This window comes from Neofelis nebulosa, chromosome 3 (genome assembly GCF_028018385.1).
Source record: "Neofelis nebulosa isolate mNeoNeb1 chromosome 3, mNeoNeb1.pri, whole genome shotgun sequence".
In the NCBI taxonomy this organism is placed as follows: Eukaryota; Metazoa; Chordata; class Mammalia; order Carnivora; family Felidae; genus Neofelis; species Neofelis nebulosa.
In genome coordinates this window covers 106,687,554-106,715,351 of record NC_080784.1, presented here as the reverse complement: position 1 = coordinate 106,715,351, position 27,798 = coordinate 106,687,554, and the positions used below count along the sequence as shown (strand labels likewise).

Genomic DNA, 27,798 nt, shown 5'->3' with positions numbered 1-27,798 from the left:
ATATTTTATATTGCCAGGACATGAAAAACACTGGAAAGAAGAACATTAGTATTCTCAAAATACTCATATACTGGCCCTTTTCCATGGGATAGAAAAGAATATGAACATTGAATAAAGAAATCACATTAAAAAACACTAACATACATATAACATTTTTAGAAACATTTTTGACAAGCTGTCAGATATTTTAGTAGAGATATTTAACTATGATTAAGGGATATTATTTAAAATATTAATAATGAAAATCATATTATTCCTAAAATATTAATGGGTCATAGAAAAAGGTGATTATATTGAACACTTACTTTCTTTTTAAACCAAGAGAAACATCCATGAAAACTTCTAAATGAGATTGGGCTATTGAAAAGTAATGCCCTGGGGCGCCTGGGTGGCTCAGTCGGTTAAGCATCTGACTTCAGCTCAGTTCACGATCTCGTGATCCATGAGTTCGAGCCCCGCGTCGGGCTCTGGGCTGATGGCTCAGAACCTGGAGCCTGCTTCCGATTCTGTGTCCCCCTCTCTCTCTGCCCCTCCCCCATTCATGCTGTCTCTCTCTGTCTCAAAAATAAATAAACATTAAAAAAAAAAAAAAGAAAAGTAATGCCCTTTGAGTATTTCAGTCCACTGACTTCAATCTTTGTTTGATTAATTCAAACTGTTAATCAATTAATTATTCACACTATTGATTAATTAAGTATGGTATTGATAGAAATGACATAATACATAAGAGACATTATTAAAGAGCCTAAGATTAATACCAAAAACACCAAAGCTATTGAATAACGCAGTGTGTTAAGCATGACAGAGCAGAGTCTGCAAGCTATAATTTGTAGTATATTGTTCACACAAGAAGTAATGATGGGGGGGGGGATTTTATTGATGAATAACTGTTTTAGTCAGATGAATAACTGACCTAGTCAGAAGTCATGTGCAATGAGGTAATACTATAAGAACAAAACAAACTGATGCATTTTAAACTATTGCCTGATAGATTACATGGAAACCTAACAGAAGGCAAACTTTTGACAGAGTACCTTTGTATTTTCTAGATTTACAGAGCAATTCTCTTTGAATATTAAATAACCACATTTTTCAAATTGGTACTCCTTTCTTAGACTGATTGCTGGAGGCAAATTTCAGATTACTTTCTAACACTTCTGCTAGAGGAATGTATTTAAAGCAAAGAATTTATACTAATCAAATATCCATCTGTCTTCTACATAAGGTCATTCAAACCCTCCAGAATCTGTTTTAAAACATGTGCATCCTTTTACTGGGAACATTAATTATTCCTCCTCCAAATTAGGACAACCATGCTAATTATCCAGGAGTCAAATGGGTCTCAAATACACAGATTTCATCTTCCACTATCATTAAAAGCCAATGAAATGTCCCTCTCATTTTATTTCATTATTCTTTCCCCTTTGTCTTACCCATTCTCATTTACATTGTCCTTCCCATCAGAGATGTTCACACCAGCATATTCAGTATATGGCCTTAGGCATCTGAAAATATATCCCTGAGAAATCATAGATGGTTTTCTATGTGTATATGTGTTTTGAATGTACATAAATTGTTTTTCCCTACAGAATTCATAATTGTATTTCTAAGATCTATTCCCTTTGCCATATATAAAGATGGTTAATTACTTTTTATGGCTGTATTGCATTCCATTGCATGTACACACAACACATTGTGATTATCCATTTTTCTAGAGACAGAGAGTAAGTCTTCCTGTAACTTCTTGCTAATACAAATAATGCTTTGCTTTTATCCTCATAAATATCCCCTTAAAGACTTGTACACAGTATAAACCCAGATGGGGGAATGATACATATATAGAAAATACTGATAATTAATTTCACTAAATAGTAAAAGTTTATTCTCCCACAAATAGTGCATGAGATTTCTCATTTCGGCTCCTTCTAGTCAGCACTTGGTATTAGCTGACTTTTTAAATTTTTACCAATTCTATGTTGCCTTATTTTGAATTTCTCTGATTTCAAGTGAAGTTAAGCATTTCTTCACATACATATTGGCTATTTAGGGTTCCTCTTCCATGAATTATCTATTTTTATTCCCTGTCCAATTTTTGTTTATTTCCTTGCAGATGTGAATGGGTCCTTAGTATATTCTATCTGTTAATCACTTTTCAGTTTTACATTTTGAAAACATCTTCTAATCTGCCACGAGTCTGTTATGTTTATCTATCATGTTTTCTTTGTATAGAAATAACTAATATGATCACATCCATTGATCTCCACCACCTACCCTTAAGTTCTGTACTTTTTAAATCTTATTTGGGGTGCCTGGGTGGCTCAGGCGATTGAGTGTCTGACTTCGACTCAGGTCATAATCTCACGGTTCATGAGTTTGAGCCCCGTGTTGGGCTCTGTGCTGACAGCTCGGAGCCCAAAGCCTGCTTCAGATTCTGTGCTTCCCTCTCTCTCTTCCCTTCCCCTGCTCATGCTCTGTTTCTGTCTCTCTTTCTTTCAAAATAATATAGGGGTGCCTGGGTGGCTCAGTTCGTTAAGCATCTGACTTCAGCTCCGGTCATGATTTCATGATCTCATGGTTCATGAGTTCGAGCCCCGTGTCAGCCTCTGTGCTGACAGCTCAGAGCCTGGAGCCTGCTTTGGATTCTGTGTCTCCCTTCTCTCTCTCTCTCTCTCTCTCTCTCTCTCTCTCTCTCTCCCCCTCCCCCCATTCATGCTCTCTCTCTCTCCTTAAAAATAAACACTAAAAATAACAAACATTAAAAAATTTTTTAAATGTTTTAAATTTTATTTAAACATCCTTTCCCACCCCAAGTTCACAAAGATAGTTCACAAAGATATATTTTAATAACTTTATATGTTACCTTTTATAGTTGGGTTTTTAATCTATTTGGAGTTCATTTTTGAATTTGTTGTGAGGGTGGAATGTAAATTTACTTTCCCTATCTACTGAACCATATACTAAATAATCCCTCTTTCCCCCTCTGATTTGTAACGCTAATTTCTGCTACATTACACATTCTCGTATATAACATGGGCTTGTTCGTTTTTGTTTTTGTTTTTTTATTGTTGCATCAATTTTTATCTGTGCCTATACCAGAACCATCCTGTTTTCACTGCTGTGCTTTTATAAAATGTCTTAATACATCCAATAGGACAATTTCTCTTTCTTTGGCCCATTATCCTTCCAGTTCCTATTGGTCCAGTTCCTGAAATTTTCACTAAAACTGCACTGAATTTATAGATGAACTTATGAAGAATGGTATTTTCACAGTGTTAATTTTTTCCTACCCAAGAACTTGGTATTCTTCTCTTTTTACCTAGATCTTGTTTTATGTCATTTAATACAACTTGAAAAGGTCTTTGCAAAGTACATTCTTCATTAGGTTATATCCTATGTACTTAGCAGTTTTTGTTGCGATTGTGAGTGAAGTCATTTTCCATACTAATTTCTAGGTCATTGCTGCTGACATTAAACAATGTTTGAACGCTTACATGAAACTTAAATATATATAAAATATTTATAAAGTTTCTTATCTAGTACTTAGTATTCACTATTATTATAGTTGTTGTTGCCTATTATTGGTCTTGCATCTCCACAGTATTTCTGAACTCTCCTATTAGTTCTAATAGTTTGTCTATTGATTCAATAGGGTCTTCTCATAGAAGATCTAATAATCTGCAAACAGGGACCATTATCCGTTCCATTCAATGCTTATACCTCCTATTTTTTTCTTTTCTTGTTTTATTAAGAACCCCTTACTAAACTGAATGGCATCTGTGCTAACAAGGCTTTCTTTCCTATTCCTAATCATAATGTGTCACATATTTGCCCCACTACATTTGCCAGGAGGTTTTTGCTAAAAGCTTTTATCAAATTAAAGAATCATCTTTTATTTCTATTTTTTCTAACACTTTAAAAATGTCATAAATGGATGTTAAACTATCAAATGCCTTTTCTGTATATATTCAGGTAATTTTGTTCCTCTTTAGGGCATTAATGTGCTAAAAGATATCTTTTCTGGTGATGACCTTCCTTACATTTCTGAAATGAAACTTATATTACCATGTTTTGTTTATTAAAACATCATTGAACTCAGCTAATATGTATCCAGGATCTCACATTGTATGCATAAGGGAAATGGGCTAATAATATATTTCTTGTATTGTCCTCATCCACTGTTGGTCTGAAGATTATAATTAATGAAATAATTTGAATTGAGACTCAAAATGAGTTGCATAGCTTTTCCATGTTTTTTTTCTGGAATATTTCATATCAGCTGGAATTATCTTTACCTTGAGAGTTTTAAAGAACTCAAAACTTTAAAACTATCTGAGCCAGTGGAATAATTTTTTCAAACTCATTCTAACCCCTTTGTAACATGTAGAAACTGAAAGTAAAATCTACATATTTCAGATTCCCTGGCAGTTAGGATTTCTCAATGTGATTTAAGTTCTGACAGTAAGATTCATGTGGGAAATTCTGATTGAAGATTGGGTCATGTGAAAACAGGGTACAGTGCATTCATTTTTATGGTACAGATCATGGAGGTAGAGGTATTAGACTAAAGCCAGTAGTGCTGGCAGCAAATTCCTGATCAGAGTAGTCATCATGGTTCTTTTAGTTACCAAGTTCTGCTGGGTTTTTGAGATCATTCTTGAAAGTTCAGCCAGAGTCTATTATGTCAGTCTTTCCAATAATTCTGTGGTTTATATACATTCCTTAATAAACCCTTTTCAGATTATATTAGAGTGGATTTACTTAGCTAAAATTAAGAACCTTAACCATAATTAAAAAAAAAAGAATTGATCATAAAAATTGCACTTAGACTGGAGGCCTGGTGAATGATTAAAAATCTCTTTCATGGTTAATGGGTGATCCAAGTTTCTTATTTCTTCTCAGGCAAAGTTTTCTGGGAAATTAATTTTTTTCATTTAGATTTTCTTTTTTTTTTTTTTTTTTTTTTTTTTAATATTTTATATTTAAGTAATCTCCACACCCAACATGGGGCTCAAACTCATAACCCCAGGATCAAAAGTCACAGGTTCCACCAACTGAGTCAGCCAGGTGCCACGCATTTAGATTTTCAATATTATTGCTATACAGTTCATAGTTTTTGCTATTTCTAAAATCTCTATTTTTCTACAGTTGATTTTCTTTTTTGGAGTTAAGTTTTAACTTACATTTGCTTTCCCCTTCCCTTTCCCTTTTCCCTTCCCCTTCCCCTTCCCTTTCCTTTCCTTTCCAAGTTTATTTATTTGGGGGGTGGGCAGAGTGAGGGAGAGAGAGAGAATCCCAAGCAGGCTCCACGCTGTCAGCACAGAGCTCAACATGGGGAATCTATCTCACAAACTATGAGATCACAACCTGAGCAGAAATCAAGAGTCAGACAGACGCTTAACCAACTGAGATACCCAGGCACCCTTAACTTACAGTCTCTTTTATTTCATTAATCACCTTTATCAGATATTTTATTTTTTTGTTTGTGTTTTGTAAAATTTTTTTTTGAGTAAACTCTACCCCCAACATGGAGCTTGAACTCATGACCCCAAATTCAAGAGTCCTATGCTCTCCTGCCTGAGCCAGCCAGGCACCCTGATGTTTTACTTTTTAAAATCTCTTTAAAGAAATAAGGTTTTGATTGTTAATCATCTCTATTGATTTCTTTCTTTCCTACTGACTTTCCCTTATTTGTATTATCTTTTCCCTTCTGACTTGTGTATGTTCATTCCACTGTTTCCTTTTCTAGTTCTTTGGGTTTAATGCATGCTTTATTTTCCTCAATCTTTCTTTTTTTCTGATAAGTGTATTTAAAGTCAGTCATTCAGCTTAAAGAATTTCCTGATTTCCCTTACAATTTTTTCCTTTTCTTTTTAATGCAAGGGTTGTTAGTTATTTTTAGTTTCTAGACTTATGGGATTTTTTATCCAGCCACTTTTTTTAGTGTTTAGTTTTAAGTTGTTAAATGATGAAAGAACATAATCTACATTACATGGATTTTTTGAAATACATAGAGCTTTCTTTATGACTTAATTTTTGTGGATATTCTATCTGTGTTTGAAAACGCAGCTGACCCTTGAACAATGCAGGGGTTAGAAGCATTGACCCTTCATGCAATCAAAAATCTGCATTTAGGGGCACCTGGCTGGCTCAATAAAAAGAGCATGTGACTTCTGATCTCGGGGTCATGAGTTCAAGCCCCATGTAGAGATTACTAAAAATAATAAATAAATAAACTTTTAAAATTCCATATACAAATTCTGACTCCCTACAAACTCAATAGCCTACTATTGTCCTGAAGTCTGACTGATAACAGTCAATAAAAACATTTTATATATTATATTTATTATATATTGTACTCTTACAATAAAAGTAAGTTATAAAAAATGTTACTAAGAAAATCATAAGGAAAATAAAATATATAGTACTATACATGTTGTTTTGAAAAAATTCACTTATAAGTGGAACTGTGCAGGTCAGACCTGTGTTGCATGGGTCAACTGTAATATATGTTGTCTGTTGAGTGTAAGATTCTATATCTTCATTACTTCATTTCAATTTATTAATGTTATAATTTTATATAATTTTGATTTCATTGTTGGCTTGTTCTATTAGTTTTTAGAGGGATGACTCAAAACCTCCAGCTTCAATTGACTTACTGATTTCTCCCATACTTTTTTATATATTTCAAACGTACATTGTTCCTAATACATTCATATCATTATTTTATTGGTATATTGCTGTTTAAGGGGAGCCTGAGTGGCTCAGTTGGTTAAGCATCCAACTCTTGATTTCAGCTCAGGTCATGAGATTGAGCCCTGCGTCGGGCTCTACACTGACAGCATGGACCCTGCTTGGAATTCTCTCTCTCTCTCTCTCTCTCTCTCTCTCTCTCTTTCTCTGCCCCTCCCCTACCTCTCTCTCTCACAGTAAATAAATAAGCTTTAAAAATTTATTTTTAACTTTAATTTTATTTATATTTTTATTTTACAGAGAGGGAGAGCACAAGCTGGGGAGAGGGGCAGAGGGAGAGAGGAAGAATATTAAGCAGGCTCCATGCTCAGTGCAAAACCTGACATGGGGGCTTGATTCCACAACCCCAGAATCATGACCTCAGCCAAAATCAAGAGTCAGAGGTTCAACTGAGCCACCCAGGCACCCCCGAAAATTATTTTTAACTTCAAATTCTATTTTGCTATCATGGATTTTTTTTTAAAGGGGATTGGTTCTTATATGTCTGCTACATCTTTTTCTATCCTTTAACACATGATCTTTATAAATATATTTGAGGTAGGTTACTGAAATTTTTCCCCCCACATAAAGTCACAGGGTGGCTCAGTCAGTTGACCATACGACGTCAGTCTAGGTCATGATCTTGTGGTTTGTGGGTTCGAGCTCCATGTTGGGCTTTGTGCTGACAGTGCAGAGCCTGCTTCCAATTCTCTGTCGCCCTCTCTCTCTGCCCATCCCCTGCTCACATGTGCATGCGCTCTCTCTCTCTAAGAAAATAATAATAATAATAATAATAATAATAATAATAATAAAATAAACGTTAAAAAAAAAAAAAAGAAAGGACGCCTGGGTGGATCAGTCGGTTAAGCATCTGACTTCTGCTCAGGTCTTATCTCATGGTTTGTGTGTTTGAGCCCCATATCAGGTTCTGTGCTGACAGCTCAGAGCCTGGAGCCTACTTCATATTCTCCCACTCTCTCTCAAAAATAAACATTAAAAAAAAAAAAAAAAGAAAAGGTAAATGGGCAAAAGGGGTAGTTAATAGTACCTTGGGCTGTGGCCAACTAATCTTTGACAAAGCAGGAAAGAATATCCAATGGAATAAAGACAGTCTCTTCAGCAAGTGGTGCTGGGAAAACTGGACAGCGACATGCAGAAAAATGAACCTGGACCACTTTATTACACCATACACAAAAATAAACTCAAAATGGATGAGAGACCTAAATGTAAGACAGGAAGCCATCAAAATCCTCAAGGAGAAAACAGGCAAAAACCTCTTTGACCTTGGCCACAGCAACTCTTACTCAACACTTCCCGAAGGCAAGGGAAACAAAAGCAAAAATGAACTATTGGGACCTCATCAAAATAAAAACCTTCTGTACAGAGAAGGAAACAATCAGCAAAACTAAAAGGCAACTGACAGAATGGGAGAAGATATTTGCAAATGACAAAACAGATACAGGGTTAGTATCCAAAATCTATAAAGAATTTATCAAACTCAACACCCAAAACACAATTCAGTGAAGAAATGGGCAAAAGACATGAATAGACACTTCTCCAAGAAGACATCCAGATGGCCAACCGACACATGAAAAAATGTTTAACATCATTCATCATCAGTGAAATACAAATCAAAACCACAATGAGATACCACCTTCACCTGTCAGAATGGCTAACATTAACAACTCAGGCAACAACAGATGTTGGCGAGGATGCAGAGAGAGAGGATCTCTTTTTCACTGCTGGTGGAAATGCAAACTGGTGCAGCCACTCTGGAAAACAGTATGGAGATTCCTCAAAAAACTAAAAATAGAACTACCCTACGACCCAGCAATTGCACTACTAGGCATTTATCCAAGGGATACCGGTGTGTTGTTTCAAAGGGGCACATGCACCCCAATGTTTATAGCAGCACTATCAACAATAGCCAAAGTATGGAAAGAGCCCATATGTCCATTGACAGGTGAATAGATAAAGAAGATGTGGAGTATTACTCGGCAATCAAAAAGAATGAAGTCTTGCCATTTGCAACTATGTGGATAGAACTAGAGGGTATTATGTTAAGCGAAATTAGTCAGAGACAGACAAGAATATTACTTCACTCATATGAGGACTTCAAGATACAAAACAGATGAACATAAGGGAAGGGAAGCAAAAAGAATATAAAAACAGGGAGGGGGACAAACATGAGACTCTTAAATATAGAGAACAAACAGAGGGTTGCTGGAGGGGCTGTAGGAGGGGGGATGGGCTAAATGGGTAAGGGGCATTAAGGAATCTATTCCTGAAATCATTGTTGCACTATATGCTAACTTGGATGTAAATTAAAAAATAAGTTAATTAAGAAAAATAGTACCTTGGGCTGTCTGTTTTTAGAACACTTACATAGGTCTTACTCAGCTCAATAATGATTTGTCTAGGGAATTTTTGGTTTCTTTCTTTTCCAGTTGTACTTGGCCAAGCACTAAGATTGGAATAGAAAACATCTAGTCTTGTCCATGTTGACAATGATATCTCAGTATCTACAGAATAATGGGAAACCATTAGAACTCTCCTTTTGGGGGGCGCCTGGGTGGCGCAGTCGGTTAAGTGTCCGACTTCAGCCAGGTCACGATCTCGCGGTCCGTGAGTTCGAGCCCCGCGTCAGGCTCTGGGCTGATGGCTCGGAGCCTGGAGCCTGTTTCCGATTCTGTGTCTCCCTCTCTCTCTGCCCCTCCCCCGTTCATGCTCTGTCTCTCTCTGTCCCAAAAATAAAATAAAAAATGTTGAAAAAAAATTTAAAAAAAAAAAAAAAAAAAAAAAGAACTCTCCTTTTGGACTGAACCAAATAACACACCTGAAAGGACTCAGTCACAAAGCTGATCTGGTTCACTATGAGCAGAAGGTAAGGGCATAATTTCTCATCACAGCTTTGGAAATTTGCTTAAGAGTTGGTCACTGTGACCAACTTCTACCATCAACTCCTATCATCTGGAAACTGTATTCTGGGGAACTTCTTTCAAGTTTCCCAGTCATCTTCATCAAAAGGATGTTAAACAGACAACTATGCCACTGAGCCAATCTTAATGAAAAACTTAAGCAGGTCTGAAAGCTAGTCAGATGTCATATATCAACTGGAGTTAACAGAGGCACTGAAATCCAGGTCATATGTCCAACACTGGAAGAATTAGAGGTACTTTCATCTATGTCAGCAATGTTATCTATGTACACAGTCTTTCTAATAATATTCCTTGGCAGCTTGAGACTTCATTATTCCCTAGGATATTTAGATGAAAGTCCCTCATGCTCCTATTGATAGCATCTTTCCTTATTCCTCTTGATGACATTCTTTTGATTTTGTTAGACTTTGGCTCTAGTGCATGTGGCTTCCCTGAAGTCTGCAGCACTGATAGGGAAGGATTGGAAATGGTGCATAGTGAGCTTGCTGCTGTTGTAAGATCTATCCTTGATCACACTGAGAACTGGAATTAGCTCGAAGACCTCTGAATGGCCAGTCAGTAATGAGATGGGAGAGGGAGCTCCCCTTTTAGCAGTTTTGGCTTTGACAGCAAGGGGCATGCTCGGTCTGACAATTACTGTATTTAAATTCCTTCTCAGTGCCAATTTGTCATCAGCTTGCAATCTCCTATTTTTGTGTTTTTTTGTTTTTATTCTTTTTGTTTTGTTCTTTTTGAATGCATACATGCATGTGCTCTGGAGGGGGAGAGGGGCAGAGGGACAAGGAGAGAGAATCTTAAGCAGGCTCCATGCTCAGCACAGAGTCTGATTCGGGGTTTGATCTCACAACTGTGAGATCATAACCTGAACTGAAATCAAGAGTTGGAAGCTTAACCAACTGAGCCACCTAGGCACCCTGTCAATCTCTTGTTCATAACACTGTCTCTTTTTATTCAGGCAGTCCCAATAGTTTTATTGATGTGTTCAACAGACTTTGAGGCACTTTTCCATGTAAATCATTGTTTCTCAGAGTTTGAGGGCCTTATATATACCAATTGATGTGCTTCTAGGAGTGGGAGCTCTGAAGAGAACTTTTCTGATGTAGAGTTAAACCTCAATATTGAGGTTTCCAGAAAGCTTTGGTAATCATCTTGACAACAAATATGGTTAAATGGAGCTTGACAGCAAATACAGTTAAATCAAGCTGTAGGTTCCAAATGCTCAGTAAAGGTGCAGAGAAGTGCTGTGTACTCTAGTGGGGATACAAAGCTCACCCATGTACCTCTCTGGGAAAGAAAAGAGTCTCTTTTAAGAAATGTGTTTCATAAATTGTTGTATTTTTTAATCCAATTTGAAAATTTCTGTCTTATAATCTGTGCATTTAACTCACTGATATGAATTGAAATTACTGTAATTGAAATCTTTTCTGACACACCTTATTTACTGTTTTGCAATTACCATATTCTTTTCTTCCTTTTCTACTTCCCATAGGATAATGCAAAGATTATCTTATCTTTCCATAGGATAATGCAAAGATTATTATCTTCTGCTGATTGGAAAGTTACATATTGTGTTATTTTTGTTTCTTTTATCTCTTCCTAAAACCCACATGGTTAGACTCAATTTTCCCTACCAATTAATTAAGCTTACCAATATGTATGTCTTGTCCCAAACAAGATGAAACCTTAAATTAGCATATGCCCATTTCTTTCTGTTCTACCTCAGCCCTTCACTTGGCCACATTGGTGTCATCTAGCATTTTTGTTCAAAATTGATATGGATATATTTAAAATTTTTCTTTCCCATTCTTTTTTCTTGAATCAATGCTTAATTAACTGCTCACCTTTAAAAAAGTATTTTGCTGTTGGGGCATGTGGGTGGCTCAGTTGGTTAAGCAGCAGATACTTAATTTTGGCTCACGTCACAATCTCACACATCATGGGATTGAGCCTCACAATTCTCTCTCCCTCTCTCTCTGCCCCTCCCCCACGTGCTCTCATTCTCTTTCTCTCAAAATAAATATTAAGAAAATATTTTGTTGTTTTCTTTAGGATTTATTTCTCTCTTGATTCCTCCAGGAGTACTTTCAAGAAAGATTTTTGAGTGATGAACTGTTTGTCTCCTGGTACTGTTAAGCTCTCACATGTGAATGTAGTTTATCTAGAAGTAAAAATCTAGGTTAAAAGTTATTTTGCTAAAATCCTTTGAAATTAGTACTCCATTATTTTCTTGCATCAAGGTCCTGGGCAGTACTCTTTCCTGAAACTGTTTCCTTCAGCTTCAATTATCTAGCCAAAGAGTTGAGGTGAAGGGAATGGAGGGGAAGAATAAATGCTCAGAACATGGCCACCCTGCCTGCATTTGTTGCTATATGCTACCATGTCATTGCCCTGGCTGGCACTGAGCTGATGCCACTGTTTTTCTGCCCTGCAGAGGCACTGAGATGGGAAATGATTGGCCAGAACAATGTAGGAGAGGGAAAAGGGCAACTCTTCCTCCAACCAAACCTCTATTCCTGATGCCTAGCCCTTTTCACCTATAAGCTGTCATTCCTTGCTATCACTTCCTTCCTTTCACTCCCCTCTCCCATACACACACATGCTTTTGTATTTCAAAACAGGTACATACAACCTTAGAATAAAATTTTTTTTTAAATATCCTCAGATGATTCTGAGACACTGAGAGGTATTTAAATGTTTGGAGCACAGATTAAGTTTATTTGCTCATGACTGAGCAGGCAATAATTGGACAAGAGAAAATGAGAGAAAGCAGCCACAGGAATATCTGAGACTGAGAAAGAATGAAATAAACAGCGAGAATAAGGCGGACCAAAAATCTGAGTAGGAAGGTTCCCAGAATGAGGTCCAAAGCATGTACCATTTATCTTTGTGCATTCACCATTTATCTTTATTATGAAAGTAGGTGGACTTGCTGGGTCTATGTCCATGAAGAACTGTAAAATCAACTGGATGTTCTAGCTACTTTTGATAGCTATTCTCTGGCTCAAATATAAGGTCTTTAAATCATCAGAGAACATGATCCAATCTTTGACCCTTTAACTAGATTTTAACTAGATTACTAGATTGAAAAGATGGATTGAAACTAGATTGAAACTCTCAACATGGAGAATGGAATACAGCCTTTTTGAGGAGTATGTCTGTCCTAATGGCATAGATGGATGAGGAGCAAGGTGTTTCTTTAAATCAAGGAAGAACAAATGATCAGAGATTTTGTAATAGAGGACCCAGGAAGCCATTATTATCAGGAACAGAGGAGGGAGGCTGCTAAGAGGGGACGAATAAGACTTAGAAGGTGAAAAGACCTACAAGATACATTGGGTGCTTCTTGGTTCTGAAAAATCTAGAAGCTAGGTTCCCATGATTCTGCTGATAGGATTTAATCAGAGCATTATTCTATTTTTACTATTACTGTGACTGTATCTAACCACCATTATTGTTCTACTCTCTCCCTTCCCCCACCAATCTCCTTATATCTTTCAGTTTGGAGACACTTACAGAATTTCACAGACTAAATTAGTTACCATTTTACGATAATATCTAACTACTTATCCAATTTTCTATCTACATAGAGACTGTCTTATTATTTTTTCTACCCTTGAGAAAATTCACCAAAAATAAATATTTTTATTTATTTATTTTGAGACAGAAAGAAAGGAAGGAAGGGGCAGAGAGGGAGAAAGAGAATCCCAAACAGGCTTTGTGCCATCAGCATAGAGCCCAACATGGGGCTGGATTTCATGAACTGTGAGATTATGACCTGAGACGAAAACAAGAGTGGAACACCTAACTGACTGAGCCACCTAGGCATCCCCTAAATAAATATCTTTTAAAAGTAAAAAAAGAATATTCAGTGATGAAAAGTAGCTAAATAAAGATAAAGGGGAAAAATGTCCTTATCACATCACACTGCAGTGGTATACTGAAGGTGGCACAATCTCTGTAAGTTTTTTCAAGCCACTCCCCATTTTCTTTAATGTGAAAAATTCATTACTATGGTTTTAGATTTCACATAGCAACTAGGCTTTGAGAAATTACCCATGTCAAGTTTCCATGTAATACAAAGAAGAACATCCATAATTATCTGAAAAGAATATTAAAGTTTTAAAGGCTTAAATTTCTTTCCAAATATCTGCATGAGGCCAGATTTTCTTCATATAATTCAACTAAAACAAACATACCACAGCAAAATGGATGCAGAAAAAATATGAGAATCCAACCAACCTTTAATCCAGACATTAAGCAGATTTGGAAAAAATGTAAACAATGCCACTCTTCAAATTTTTTTTGTTTTGTTTTGGAAAATAGTTATTCCTCATAAAAATTACTTATGCTAATATAAAATGGGATAGTTATTTTTAGATGAGTAAGTAAATATCTCAAATTTTTCTCAGTTTTACTTTCTAATGTTGTAAAAAATGATTAATATAATCTTCACAAACATATATTGAGCTCTTTGAGGTCCCCAGTTTTTAAGAATGTAAAGGGGTCCTTGACCAAAATGTTTGAAAACTACTTAATTATTTCATTCCTTTTGAATTGCAATTGAGGAACCTGGAATACAAAATGGTTAGATGACTTGATCCAAGTCACAGAGCTAGGTCATTTACATGGTTTTAAATATTTGTTAACATTTACATGTGTACGTGTGTGTGTGTGTGTGTTTGTATATATACATTTTTTAACTGTTTATTTATTTACTTAGAAAGAGTGTGTGCACAAGCTGGGGAGAGGCAGAGAGGGAGGGAGAGACTCCCAACAGGCCTCACTCAGAGCAGAGCCTAAAGCCGGACTTGATCCCACAACCCTGAGATTGTGACCTGAGCCAAAATCAAGAGTCAGACACCTAACTGACTGAGTCACCCAGGCACCCCTAAAATTTTTTGTATTTTTATATTTTTATAAATATTTTTACAACTATTTCACAAAATACATTTTTTATTTAGCTTAATTCTCTCTTCCACAATAGTGCTCCTAGTTATAGTAAGATAAGGCTCTTCTGACATTTTTTAACTCTTTCAAAAATTCCATAAAGGCACCTTATGAAACTATGTATTTGAAGTTCCAGTTTCTTTGAAGAAGATTAATAGTATTATATTTTCAGAATCAGAGTTACATCTTGGAAAAGTTGACAATTCTTTTTCCAGTTCTATTATTTTGCTGAGTTCCACAGGATCTCAAGTAAATGAGTACTAAAAATATCAGGAAGTTTTTTAAATTTCAAATAAGGAATGTGTCTGCAAAGTTCTATTTATATATTCATATACATACAAAACCGTATATAAGTTTATGAGGCATATTTCATTGATTTTTCTACTAAAGTTTGGAGCCTATCCTGAGTTATCTAAGAGTCCTATTCTAAAAACACAATTAAAAATTATTTGAGACAATTTTTCAGTCTAGCTAAATTCCAAATTCATCTTCATTATAACCACAACACAATCCCCAAAATTAATTTGTCACATGCAGTATAATCCCTCTAGTATCTCTAAGAATGTGGCATCCTTCATGGCATGGTCTTTTGATACCATCAAATAATAAATGTGTGCTCCACACTAATAGAGACACAAAATCACACAGTACTTGCAATAAATAGAAACTGTAACATAGCATCTTGATGAGGTAAGCTTGTGTTATATTCTTCTAACAGAACAAGAAACTAAGCTATAAAGGCCTGTTCAGACTTGCCTAGGGTAAATCATAGAATTACTGGTGAGGCCAAAGGATAGGAATTTCTACAGTTTTTGGAGCTTGCGACAACACAATGATGGTATCGTCTCTTATAGTTAGAATCAAGATATAGTTGAGATAATATTTTGCTCTACGTTATATCTGTGCACTTCACTCAACAACAAATAAAGGACATGACTTGGTGGCAGCATGAGTTGGATTTATCAGAAATCAGAACTCGCTTTTCTTTATTCCCCTAATTAATTAGCAATATTATAAATAGTCCCTTCTGAGGACATATTGACTCTACTAGCAGTTGAATAGTCCAAAGGCAATTTGCTTTTTGGAAAAGAAATGGAAGTGTTCAACATTTAATAAATATTAATTGAGTGACCCCTATGTGTTAGGTATTTGAGATGTGATGAATATGATAGGCAAGGCCTCTGCTCTGGTAGATTACCTCTGAATGGGGGAAAAGTAAACACATAACTTCAGCCAGTAAAGTACAAGATAATAAAACAGAGTGATGACACAAAAAGACAAGAGAAAAGCAAACTTCTTTATATAGGGCCATCAGTGAAGGCGTCTTATAGCAGCTAACCTCTGAATTGTGGAGTGACTTGAATGAGGAGAAGCAAGGCCTACAAACAGTGGTGGGGGCAAGGCCAAAAGTGTGAAGGAGCTTGTTGGTGTTTGAGAGGCACACAAAAGGGAGCATGCGTGTAGTTTACAGCACCAAGGTGAGATGAAGGGAGGTCAGAAGTTAGTGCCCAGGATGAGGTCAGAGAAGCTAGGCAGGCCAGATGTGGCAGGTTCTCATAGGCTGTGGTAGAGTTCAGATTTTGTTCTTTGTTCTAAGCCTAATGGAAAACTTTGAAGGATTTTAAGTTAACGAGCTACATAGTATAATTTATAGTTTTAAATTAAGGGCAGGGGAGCACATGGCTGGCTCAGTCAGTGGAGTGTGTGACTCTGGATCTCGGGATTGTGAGTTTGAGCCCCATATTGGGTGTAGAGGTTATTTAAAAAAATAAAATCTTTTAAATAAGTAAATAAATAAATAAATAAATGGGAGGAAGAAGGAAGGGGAACCAGTTAAGTGAATGATGATGGTGATCTGAACCTGAGAGACAGCTGTAAAAATGGAGAAAAGTAGACACATTTAGGTTCTATTTTAGAAGTGCTTCTTACAGGAAATAATGTTTGGACACAGGAGGTGAAGGAAAGAGTGAATGTATTTATTTCTACACATAAAATGTTAACTACTACTTTACACCAAAAGTACAACGCATAGAAACAAAACTTAGATTTTATCAAAATTAAAACCTTCACTCTGTAAAAGGCTCTGCTACGAGAGGAAAAACAAAGTATAAATTGGTAAAAAATATTTGAAAGACATATATGTAACAAAAGACTGATACCTAGAATAGATACAGAACTCCCAAAACTGAACAGTAAAAAACAAACAATCCAGTTAGTACATGGGCAAGAGACATGAGGAGACATTTCACCAAAAAAGATACACAGATGGCAAATAATCATGTGATGTTCAACATCATTATTCACAAAGGAAATGCAAAATATTTTTTTTTAATTTTTTTTAATGTTTATTTATTTTTGAGACAGAGAGATAGAGCATGAACGGGGGAGGGTCAGAGAGAGGGAGACACAGAATCTGAAACAGGCTCCAGGCTCTGAGCTGTCAGCACAGAGCCCGACGCGGGGCTCGAACTCACAGACAGCGAGATCATGACGTGAGCCGAAGTCGGACGCTCAACCGACTGAGCCACCCAGGCGCCCCAGGAAATGCAAGTTAAAACCACTGTATGTGTATGTGTGTGGGTGTCTCGGAACGGGTGAAATAATAAAGAGTGACACTGTCAAATGCCAGCAAGGATGTGGAGAAACTGGAGTACTCATACAATTCTGGTGGGAATATAAACTGATACAGATGCTCTGGAAAACAGTTTGGCAGTTTCTTTAACAATTAAACATGCAACTACCATACAATGCAGTAACTGCACTCCAGGCATTTATCACAAAGAAATGAAGACACACATTCATATAAAAACCTCATATGAATGTTTATAGTCAGTTTTTCTTTTAAAGTTTACTTATTATTTATTTTTGAAAGAGAGAAATCATGTGTGCACAAGCAGGAGAGGGACAGAGAGAAAGAGAATCCCAAGTAGGCTCCACACTGTCAGCATGGAGCCCGCTGTGGGGCTCAAACTCACAAACCATGAGATCATGACCTAAGCCAAAAAAAAGTCAGACACTTAACCAACTGAGCCATCCGGGTGCACCCCCTCATCATCATTTTAATGCACAATAACAAAAACTGGAAACAAACTATATGTCCTTCATCAATCATATCATCAGACATGTTACCGCACATGAATGATTGAACAGATTACGGTACATCCAATTCATGGAATACTGCTCAGCAATAAAAAAAGGAACACACTATTCACACACACAACAATCTGGATGAATCTCCAGAGAATCATGTTGAGTGTAAAAAGATAATCTCAAAAGGTTACACACTGTACTATTCCACTTATATAATATTCTTGAAATGACAAAATTATAGAAATGGATAACAGATTAGTGGTTTCCAGGGGTTGAGGAGAAGGTGTGAGTGGGAGAGAAGTGAGTATTGTTATAAAGGAACAACATGAGGGAATGTGGAAAGTGATGATGGAAATGCTCTATCAATGTCAACATCCTGGTTGTGATACTATATTACAGTTTTGAAAAATGTTACCTCTTGAGGGAAATGGATAAAGGATCACTGGATCTCTCTGTATTATTTCTTACAACTGCATGAGAATCTATAACTATCTCAAAAACAAAGTGTTTAATATATATAAAAAGTTTAATTTAGATACACAGAAGGACATCTTCCACTTAATGTAAAACAGGACTTGTGGAAGTTTTGGCTAAGACCCCAAAAGAGTAAATACTACATTCCAAAGTGAAGATCATAACCACCCTGTAAAGATTTGTACAAAAAAGTTGAGGATAATTGGATGTAAGACTCTGAATGACTTCACCCACTTCAAAGGTCTCAAATGACTGAGAATTAAAGATTGGAGGAGAAGGTTTTCAAGAATCACTGTTGTCATGCTGTGATAGCATCCCTCCTCTCAAGAAGAGAAGTAGATGGTAGTCCCTCTTCATCCTAAATGAAGAGAGAAGCTTTAAGGAGGCCATTAGCAGAACTTAAGGTCTGGGGGACATGGGTGTGTTTACTTCCTATTTGGAAAATCTAGAAAGCTAGAGAATGGCTGGGTAGTCCTCAGAGGCCAGAGACATGCAGGGGTAACATGGCTGTTGTCGAGTGGTAACCCTGTAACAGGATTTCTGCTTTTCCTGAATTCCAGGAATAAAATCCTATTCCCAGAGTTTGTTGGGGCAAACAATGTGATTTCCCAGTGAACCAAATGTGTACCACTCACTTAAGAAAGCCAGCATGGAGTTTTCTTAGGTCCTGCCCACACATGGCTAAGATGGGTAAATAGTTCTCTGCAAAAAGGGGGAGCCTGGGTGGCTCAGTCGATTAAGCATCCGACTCTTGATCTCAGCTCAGGTCATGATCTCACGGGTTTGTGAGTTTGAACCCCACATTGAGCTACACGCTGTCAGTGCAGAGCCTGCTTGGGATTCTCTCTCTCCCTCTCTCTCTGTCCCTCCCTTGATCGCTCTCTCTCTCAGAATAAATAAATAAACTTAAAAAAAAAATAGTCTTCTGCAAAAAGAAGCTAAGTAAATAAATAAAGCCAAGGACCAGAAAGACGACATGCATTAGCTCTTGTTATCAGAACCCACAGGGAGAGTGGAGTGGGTCTTGGAAGAACCCATGAAAATGCTCATGAGAACAAGAGTCTATTTTAAACATCTGCCAAGTCCAGAAAGTGGCAATGCTAGATCAAGAAGACAGTACTAGTTTAGTAGGAAATTTTCCTGTAAGCTGCTTCCAATAAAACTCCTCTGTCCCCGCACTCCAACCTTGGGAGGGCCTGTAGGCCTAACCAAGATGGAGTTGGAGTATCCTTGTGGAGAAAGAGAAGCAGCAGACTGTACTTTCCTTTCTCTACCTCATGGACTGATAGCTTTAGGCCTGCAACTCGCCTGGAGGTGGGCAAGGAGAGAAGCCTTAAACTCAAAAGCCAGAATTAAATTTTGACCTTATACTGTTATTGTTAAATGGAGACTGAAGCGTTAACATATAACTCTTCCTAATACCTAAGAATGACCAGAAAAAAACATGAAAACTGCTTAAATTTTCATCCAGGGATAGGGGAAGAACCAGCCTCCCAGAAAGGCTAGCAGAAGAAAATAATTTGTTTGATGAATGAATCCTTATTCAGTATTCTAAATACAAAAGTACTGTTCCTATACATTTTAACAATTTTTTTTCCAAATTGTCCTATTACCACATATACATATGTACATATATGTGTATACACATGAGTATAGAATTATGTAATTTTTCCTCCTACTATGAATATCTGTTTTCAGCAAAAACCAATCTAGACTTAGAAATAGATGTGGGAGAGTTGCTTCTTCATAATATGATTTCCAGTTTTTCTGAATTATTTGACTTACTGAACAGTAAATACAGTACTATAAAAGTGAAACTGTACATTTTGGCTTGAGATAAGTCTTACCATATGCAAGGTTCAGTTTTTAGAAGAATAGCAAACCATTTTAGTTGGAAATTTAAGTTAGAAAATAGCTACTATCCAGGGTGAGAAAATGTCCATGTTTTTCCCCTGAGTAAAGATTTTCAAATTTTTGTGGCCAATGGCCAAAGCTGTATTTCTTTGCTAAATTTCACCAGGATCAACATGCTTTGATTTATTGTACATGTGACCCATAAATGGATGGGAGAAAAACATTAGAGATAATTCAAATCAGAGTGAATTCTGAATAACCAGTGACTGGCCAGTAAACACTAATTCTGCACATTCCTAGGTCATCTGACATAAATGCCCAGAGGAGAATCCTGGGAATGGAGAATGAAGGGTGACTCTAACGATTTCTTTTTGATGCACTCCTTTATAATACGAAACAGATTTAGCATGTTAGCCATAATTTGTTTTCAATATCTTCATTAGGATTGCCTTTTAATATTCATTTGAAACAATTCTTTGCAATTCAGAAATTTAATTCTAAATATTATAAAAACTACAGTATTTGCATTGGCTACAAAAATATATCACATGCTTTAAAGAATGTATACCACTAAATCTATTTTTACGGTAGTTTAGTATAAAGTTACAAAAATAATTTTTAGTATTTTTCTAATCCAAATTTCTACACTAGTACCTTTCTTTATAATAATAATTTTTTTAACATTTATTTATTATTGAGAGACAGAGAGACACAGAGCGTGAGCAGGGGAGGGGTAGAGAAAGGGGGAGACACAGAATCTGAAGCAGGCTCCAGGTTCTGAGCTGTCCACACAGAGCCTGACGTGGGGCTTGAACTCACAAACTGCAAGATCATGACCTAAGCCGAAGTCGGTCGCTCAACAAACTGAGCCACCCAGGCGCCCCAATAATAATTTTCTTTAATGGTATAAAGTTCAATAGTACTTTGTAAATTCTGAGAAGAGATGTTCTAGCTTTTCTTTTTTTAGTTATAAAATAATAGAAATATCTTAAATCCCAAATAGATCATGAAAAAAATAATCAGTATTTCATGATGATATTATACCATTAATCTCTCTTTATATGTGGGTATTATTTTTGATTCATCACAGAGTACACTTTCTTTTTCTAATTGTTTTTACCATTTCAAATTCTGGAGGGAGAGAATACTCAATTTCAAAGTAAGAATTAAGTTGTAAAAACAAACAAATTAAAAACAGCATAAGGCTATTAATTTGAATGAGCTACGTCATAAAATTTCATATTTAAGAACCACAGAATAAGAATATGATGTGTTTGTTTCATAAAAAATTTCATCTATGCAAATAATTTTATAGTAATCTTCTTAGAGAAAAATCGTACATGCTCTTATATATATTTCACTTAGACGAGTTTTTAACTCAACATTTTCTATAATACTAACAGATACAGCAACCTATTAAAGAAAATAAATTATAAAAGAGATAAATTAGGAAAAAACTACTTTAATTACAAAGGGATATTTACTTAGTCTTCTATCTCACAGATCTTTAAAATAGTTGTAATTTTAGTGTATTTAAGTAAGAATTGATTTACAGGAAATGTTTCAGAAAATGTGCACAAATAATAACAACTTTTATAGAAAGTAGTGTTCTATACGCATTCCTTCCTAATTATAAGTAGTTTTAAAGCCTCTTTCTTTTCTTGACACTTTAAATGCTTTAAAATGTAATGAGCATTAAAAAAAACCTATTGCAATACTATGTAGAGTGAATTAAAAAGAATTTCTAGGATTAGTCCACTTGTTGGAAGAGCATTTCCCTTCATTTGGATTTTGTTGTATTTACCTCTGATACAGTTATTTTGGTCATAGCAATAAATAAAGTATAATTGGTATCAAAGATATATATGCAACACTGTCAAAACTCTGAGTCTTTCCTTTATCTTGTCTTTTTCCCTTTTCCATTAATCAATTTAGAAAAAAAGAAATATTTTCCACATTTTACCTTTTGGTTTGCTCTTTACTTGCCTGTTTTTGTCTTTTAGTATCTAATGGATACAATTTATGACTTCCTTCCTTTCCCCTTCTCATACAACATTAGCTTATGCTCTACAGTTCTATGTTGTTATTTTTCTAAGTTTCTCCTAGTTGTCATGGGGAATTACCTTGATGCAATGATGGCCTCCAAGTACACTGCAAGCCAAGCTATCCCAGGGGTCACAGAACAGACAGGCTCAAAGACCAAATGGAGATTCTCAAATCACGCATCCCTTTAAAGCAAAGAGGAAAGAGATGGGGTAAGTTACCACACTTAGGTTGCAAGTGGGAAGGACTACACTCCATGAATCCCAAGGTATGCAATGTTTATATGTGTACACTCTCCCTGTGTGTGTGCGCATGCATGCTATATCAGCCTTCCTCACTGATGAGCTGGGGACAGACTGACATTTAGGCAGGGAGGTCAACAGAGAGAAGGTGCGTGGGGCCAGTGATAGACACTTGTTCTGTAGAGAAGCAGTGACAAATATTCTTGTCCATAGCTGCAGTTTGCCAGTTAGCCTGCCAACAGTTATAGGTATCATTAGCAATTCTTAGGCAGAGTACATTTGGGTCCAGAATATAACCATGGATGGACCACATAAGGGTAACACTGATGAGGGATAGAAGCAGAAAAATGTTCACCTTTAGCCCAGATGGCTAACCTATAGGCTGCATAACTTCGATAAGGATCAAATACATGCTGGTTGATACATCCTTAAAGGGTCTCATGACTACCTGTAAATCTTACCCATAGTTAATATTGAACTGAATGATAAGTACCACAGAAATCTTGCAAGAGCAATTTTATGATTCAAAATTTGAAGACATTTTATGATCTAATATGCTCTGCAAGTGCCCCCACCCCTTGAGCACTAAGCATATAACCACCAGCTTCATACAGCAAAAATGCAGCTCTTCCTGCCCACAGGTCCTATCCCAAAGCTACTTAAATTAGAGACTGTAAAACGTCTTAAAAATTCTTTCTGGACCATGATGCTCAACGATCCCACAACAACATGGCTGTCAGCCTAGAGATGGCATGATCACAATTTGGTCTTTCCATCCCTTTCTATCTATAAATAACACTTTTGCTTGTTCCATCATATAGTCATTTAGTCTATCTAGCTTTATATCTATCAGTTACTTAATATCTATTTTTAGCACATCTTATGAATCCTGCCTATGTCTCATGACTACTTGCTTATTATCTATACTTACCACATCCTATGGGATTCATCCATTCCATTCTGTACTCTCTAGCAGAACTGATTTTCTCCAATAACACAGCAAATTAACATTTCAATAACCAAAATTTAAAGTTTTCTTCATCTATTCAGTGAAATGTATTGACATTATAAAGTCTGTATTATTTTACTCTTTTCACCTTGCCTTTTCTCACTTTCCTGTCAGTTTTGGTCATTTTGACCAAAACAATAGGGTGTTTTGTGCAAATTCCCCAAATAAATCAAGCTTATTCAATTCTCCATACATTTCCATTTGATAATGACATATAGTTTCTGAAATGTATCTCTTCTTACTTTATACTCCAGGAAATCAATGCTTTAAGATGTTTTTATGTAATCACAATACTCTTTAAAAAAATCTATTGACAAGTGATAAGAAAAACAATCTTCACTCCTGTTTCTTACGTAGTCCATGTATTTGACAAACAAGGCTTGTAAAATATTCTCTTATGCCACAGATGCACTGGATCTTAGCAACTGAGCACAAAAAAATACACAGACTTGGAAAGTTTCTGCACCTAATGGCAATAAATGAATTTCCAACAATGATGTAGACACAGAATGCTAACTGGCAGTCTCCTATCCCTCCCTAACACAGCTACTCACAACCAATCTATCCAACAAAGCTCAGGTAAGTTAGAGAGTTAGACCTAATCAACAGGTTCATCAATAAGCATCTATTGAGTGTGTTCTTTACAAGGCACCGGGAGAAAGCAGAAGTTATCACCAGATTCTGACATTCATTTTACTGTTAGTGCTTTTCTAAGAAGTTCTACTTACCAAATATTGTAGTTTTTAAAAGGTCATTTTGGAGCCTCTCTCTTTAATTTAGAAGAATTTTTCTCTTATTAAATTATAAATTCATAAAAAGGACAAGAAAGAGGCATGTTTGGGGAAAAAAGATAAAACTTTAATATGCCTGAAAGACTGGGTTCATACAGAACAGAATGAAGCTGGGCAGGGTGGCAGAGGATTGCTTAGCATGTAATGCCAAGTGGTTTAGATTTTGAACCCCTTGAACCTAAACCTGTGCTGTCCAATATGGTAGTCATAGTCAAATATGATTAATTAAACTTAGTCAAAATCAAATAAAAAGTCAGTACCTTGGGTACACTAGCCAGGTTTTAAATGCTCAGTGGATACATATGGCTAGCAGCAACTAAATTGGTTATGAGGTCAAATATGATTAATTAAACTTAATTAGTCAAAATCAAATAAAAAGTCAGTATCTTGAGTATACTAGCTAGGTTTCAAATGCTCAGTGGATGAATATGGCTAGTAGCAACTAAATTGGTTATGAGGTAGCACATTTCTATTATTATAGAAAGTTCTATTGGACAAGTGCTGCCCTAGACATTGAGGAAACATGTAAAAATTTTGAGCAGAGTTGGAAATGATAAAATCATAGTTTTCCAAAAATCTCTGGGAAGAATTTGATAAACTGGAAAATGGTAGGGCAATTAGGATATGAACCAGGACACATATTATTCATAGGTTATGGTTGACTATTATGTGTGTTGGTGTTAGGGCTGGCGTCAGGGAGAATGCTACAGTCACAGAGTAGATATGGAGGGTAAAGGAGAGGCACAGTGCTTCTTATTAGGGAAAATGGGTGGAGATATGTATACAACCATACATACACACACACACACACACATATATGTATATATATGTATATATATATATATATATATATATATTTTTTTTTTTTTGAGAGGACAGGGGTGGATGATGAATTTAGGCTATATCCCTGTGAAGTTTGAGATTGTGAAGGACATTCTAGTAAGATATACAATAGGACGTTGGAGGGGCGCCTGGGTGGCGCAGTCGGTTAAGCGTCCGACTTCAGCCAGGTCACGATCTCGCAGTCTGTGAGTTCGAGCCCCGCGTCAGGCTCTGGGCTGATGGCTCGGAGCCTGGAGCCTGTTTCCGATTCTGTGTCTCCCTCTCTCTCTGCCCCTCCCCCGTTCATGCTCTGTCTCTCTCTGTCCCAAAAATAAATAAAAAACGTTGAAAAAAAAAATTAAAAAAAAAAACAAAAAACAAAAAAAAAAACAATAGGACGTTGGATATACAGGTTTTGAAGATTCATTCTCAAGGAGTTGAGGAGGATATATAGAAATTGTTACATCAATTTCTCATTACTTCCTTAAAATAAGTATCTAGAAGTAATTTTTTTTTTCAAAAAGTATAAATTATATGTGGAGACTTTCCAAATTTCTTCTTCCTCCTTTCCCCACAACACACACTCCCTGGAGACCTTTAGGTTGCTGTGATGAACAGATATTACTGATAGGCATGTACAGTACTCTACGGGTGAGCTGATGTGGTCTGGAGTTTTAAAGTTCATTGGTAGGGAGAAAGATTTCAGAGTCATATCCCTTTATTTGTAAAAACTACAACAATCCTCCACTGGATTCCAACGGCTGTGTAAATACTATAAAGTAGAACATATTTGCATCTTTATAAGTCTGAGTGCCAGGCAAGAATACAGAAATCATTTTTAAAATTCTAAACAGACAGCATTTGCTATGGGGAAGCGTTAACATGGGAGCTGAAGGCTAGAAGAGCAAAAAGGGGAAAGTGAGATTAAATTAGAAATTCTTAACTGCTGCAAGTGGCTACCACTTCTAAAGCTGGTAGAACAGAGGGTGGGGGTGGTGTTATCAAAGTAGAGAGCAAACTCAGCGATGGGGATGCCACATGAGGATGGGAAAAGGGAAGACAGACCCACCAAGGAGGGGCTGCTACAATTGGCTCTGGGACTTTTTAAGGGCACAGATATTCCCCTGGAGACCAGAAGCAGAGAGTGAGAGGAAATGAAGAATAACAGCTTTCCGTGTTCCACCTTTTGCTTTTCTGCCTATGCTTCCTCTTGGAAGAATCTTACAGAAAGCCATTTGACAAGGCTGAGAAATGTAGTTTGCAGACTCACACTCAGGTCAACTATGATCACAGAGCAGAGTTTAGGTGCATATGGGGCTCAAGGACCACGGGCAAATGACCTACACACTGCATTTTGCCAGAAAAAAAAAATAGTAAATTCTACAAAAACAAACAAACAGCAACAACAACAAAACAGACTTATTTGGTTTCTAGTCTTTGATAGACTTTATAGACTCTAGGCTGTATCACAGTTAAGTGCAACTTAAAATGCTCAGTAAATATGGATAAATATTTGAATGAACAGATGCCTATTCCTATCCTCTTAAATAATTCAAATCAGTACTCAAATGATTGGCAGGAGATGCAACTGATTTTAAAGAAACACTTTAATTCATATGTACAAATTAGTACTGTCTTTTAAAGTACTGGCCACTTGAAAGTTAATATACTTTCAAACAGTGTTGCTATTACCCAAGGGATTTTCAGAACACGTCTGAAATTGCCATTCAGAGCTAGTTCTTGAGAAACACATGATAATTAGTAGAATCTAGTCCTGCCCACTTTTGGCCTCGTCTGAGTCACCTGGTTCTAATCTGGAGGATTTAATAAATTTCCAAAAGAAAATTCACTCTCACAGAATAAAGACTTGTTACTAATGGTGGTAAGTACTTGCCACCATTTCCAATTAAACTTGAGGCAACATGATGTCTTAGTCTACTTCTGCTACTTTGAATTTGGAATAAGACGACAAATGTGGTGGATAATAATAGTAATAATTTAAGACTTTGGCCTTTGTTGCTGTTCTAGGGAGAATCCCCACTGTGCCCTGCCCACCCTCACCCTCCCTAATTCCAGTAGAGTGTTTCTATATCCCAAGGTTATTTCCAGCTAAGACAAATGTATAAGCACAAAAGTGGTCCCCTAGTCTCTGACGTCTAGGACATGAACCAAGACCACATTTTACTATGCTCCACCTACTTCCCTAAAGGGAAGAAACCATATAGTTTTCCATACGCCGTATCCATACGGCATTATGATGAAATAGGAAACTTCTCAAGAGCTAGTGAGGTAAGGATCACAGGTTGTTCCCAGCTTGAAGGGAAACATAAGTAATAATAAAAATCTTAAAACATCTCCATGGTGCTACGTGCCAGGCCCTTTTTATTCTTTCAATCTTCACAGTTTTGTGAGATAGGCATTTATTATTCCCATTTGGCAAATGACAAAGCTGGGACTCAGGAGGCGATTAACTAGACAAGGCTATTCATCTAGTAAAGGATCGTCCAGGGTTCAAACTTCGCACTCTGCTTCGAGTTTGTGCTTCCAGTGAAAAACTGCTATCTGGCAATTTTTAAACCGTCAGTACTGGCAACTGGAGAATTAATGGAAAAAAGAATTAACGAAACGCCCCACACCTCGTAAACAGTGCTGATACACCACAGAAGAGAACGCAACCGAGAGGTGGGCTGATGGGCCCACACGGTACCACCTTAGAGAGACGCGGCGCCTAACCTCCGGATACCTTCCGACACTCCTCCGCCGCCACAACATCCCTCATTGGGCCCCTTCCTGGCGGCGCCAAATCGCGGTGTCCAGAAAGAGGGGGGACTTCCGGCTAAGTCGAGCCAATCCTGGCC

General features: G+C 36.6%; 1 long non-coding RNA gene across 1 annotated transcript; it reads right to left on the bottom strand.

Annotated features, from left to right (window-relative positions):
- Positions 1–1,290: 1,290 nt before the first annotated feature.
- Positions 1,291–27,715, bottom strand: LOC131507154 (uncharacterized). The gene is made up of 3 exons (XR_009259358.1): positions 27,577–27,715; positions 22,157–22,261; positions 1,291–1,519 (listed from the first exon to the last, which is right to left on the bottom strand). It is a non-coding gene; the product is annotated as an uncharacterized LOC131507154 (long non-coding RNA).
- Positions 27,716–27,798: the final 83 nt, after the last annotated feature.